The sequence below is a fragment of the Oncorhynchus mykiss genome, chromosome 19 (genome assembly GCF_057628025.1).
Source record: "Oncorhynchus mykiss isolate SJ-2025 chromosome 19, ASM5762802v1, whole genome shotgun sequence".
Lineage (NCBI taxonomy): Eukaryota > Metazoa > Chordata > Actinopteri > Salmoniformes > Salmonidae > Oncorhynchus > Oncorhynchus mykiss.
Window position 1 is genome coordinate 23,434,213 of NC_143040.1, and position 2,589 is coordinate 23,436,801.

Genomic DNA, 2,589 nt, shown 5'->3' on the forward strand with positions numbered 1-2,589 from the left:
TAATCATGAACGAATCGTGAATAATGATGAGTGAGAAAGTCAAAGGCACAAAAACCATACCCCTACGACATGCTAACCTCTCACCATTACCAATAACAGGGGAGGTTAGCCATTTTATTTTGAGTGGGGGTATGATATTTATGCCTCTGTAACCTTCTCACTCTTACATATCTCCAGTTTGGTTCACGTTTTTAAGGACACATCTCAAATATTTCCTCCCATCTCAGCGAAAGCGAGTTGATGTTAAACAGGTAAATTAGCAACCCTGGCGCAAGGGTTGGAAAATAGCAGAGTGCCAATTTCAACAAGTTGAAATTGCCAATGAGCAATAGCGCCCTTAATGTCTTATTCAACCGGCTGCGTCCCACCCTTAGCCTCTGCCTTGCTCATGGGCACCGCCTCTCTCCTAAGGGCCTGTCTAGCTAGCACATCTACTTCCTCAGTCTCTTCCACCCCCACATGGCCATCTGCCTCACCGGGAATGAATTTGGAGTACCTCATATATCATGTCTTGTCTCCTCCGTGATCTGAATGACTTCACTTATCAATACTGCACACGAGTCCGAACACACAGCAACCCTCCCCATTGCAAGGACAACAGTACTGCCATCAGCTGTGAGGATTGAAAATATGCTTGGCCTATCATGAGGGTGTCTGTGTATGTTAGAAGGCTGTGGCTGGCCTTGGGTGTAGGCAGTTATCATGAGTTGTTGGGGGCACATGCAGAACATAGTGTTGCGAGAACAAACAGTCTTTTGTTAGATAACAGGAGCCAGGTGTGTGATAACTGTATCGAGAGTATGAGCGCATAGATATTCTACACAGCAACAACGCCTGACCGCTGAAGCGCCTAGGGGCTGGGACCAGTTCATGCGCCAACAATCAACGATAGGCTGAGTGAGTTTAAACCACGCCCAATCTCTACTCTGACAGGCCAGCTCGGAAGCAGGAACTACTTCTGTCAGAGTATTTTAGAAGATAATATTAGTGTGTTGGCTAGTTCTCTGTTCTACCCTGCGTGGTGTTACAGCGGTGTTATATACGAATATACGAAAATTGCATTTGCCATTTATCGCTTGTGTTAAATAAAAATACTTAAAGTAATATACTTAAATCAGTGACTCTGGTTCACAATTTTATCCTGATACTAGATTCGATTGACGCAACCCTTAACACAGCTCTCCCGTGTATACAGCCAGTTGGTCTCTGTGATAGATCTGCCGATTGCCATCCCACGATCTTTCACTACACGTGAGGTGGACAAATGACCGGAAATGACCTGAAAAGAATGGCTGGCTAAATCCCATCAGTGGTAGGGACAGAAACCTATATAGGTTTGAAGGAAGCCAATAAAACCAAGGCCAATTTAAATTCTAAATGATAAACAGGCAGAGTCAACGTATCAACAGGTTTTATCACCTATTTAAAAATGTTTGGTACATAAAGAAACAGGTACCACATAATGTTGGGGTATATCTGTTATGAATAGAACATCGGAAAAAAACAAAAAAAATGCAGTGCTACACTTCAATGACAGTGTTTCTGTTATGCTAGCACACCAAACAACAAGTCTGTGTCATCTGAGAATGTGAAAGGACACAGAAAGAAAACGCTTACCTCAAGACACTTCACATAATAACTATAATATGTCAGCTAAAAAATGGTTCCCAGATATCCCCTGCATACATCTCAAGCCACACTACTATGATTTCTCTCCATTGTGGACACTCCTGTGTCTGATAAAGCTACTCAGGAAGGAGAAGCTCTTGTAACATAGTTTGCACTTGAAAGTCCTTGGTGTGAACGGTCTGGTGCCTCTTTACATAGTTCACCCTCAGCACAGCGCTTCCCACACGTGTGGCAGGGTTACGGCTTGTCAGCGTCCGTCCTAATGCTCGGTGTCTTACGTTGTGACCCAATGACACTAGAGCTCCCTCCTTGACCTCTAGCCATTGTTTGGGTGTTGTTGGGATTGTGTGCTGTGTTATAGGCTAGGTACCACTTGTGATGAAAGCCCATCCTGACCCTGTCTGTATTGGTGGGGTAACCATGAGGTAACTGAGGAAGGCTAGACCCAGAACCAGGCTTTCTATGAACCCAGTCACCAGGCATTAGACGAGACCCTGAAGGAGAAGACAGACTTCCTGTTATACTATCACCAGGGGGGTCTCCCACCACTCTCTGTGAAGGCTGAAGCCCAGGGTGACCTGCTCTGTTCATCATGGATACTGTGGTGTTTGTATCATAGGAACAGGAGGGTCTATCTCTATCAGCCCCAGCTCCATCCCTGCACTGATACTGTGAAGAGAAGAGTCTGGGCTGCAGACTGGATCCCTGACTGGAGCCTCTGTCTCTCTGATGACCACCAGGACTGAGGTTGTTCAGTCCACCTGTCCACTGGTTGTGTTCTGTGTGGTGGTGGAGTCTCTGTCCCTCGTAGTTCGGTCCTGATTCTGACTTCTCTATCTCTATGACTGTGATTCAATTACCTAACAATATGGAGCCATTGGAGTTTATTATAAAAAATACCCTTGCTTTGATAAAATACAATTTAGAATACTTTGGAAAAGGTTCTACATTACACTCATC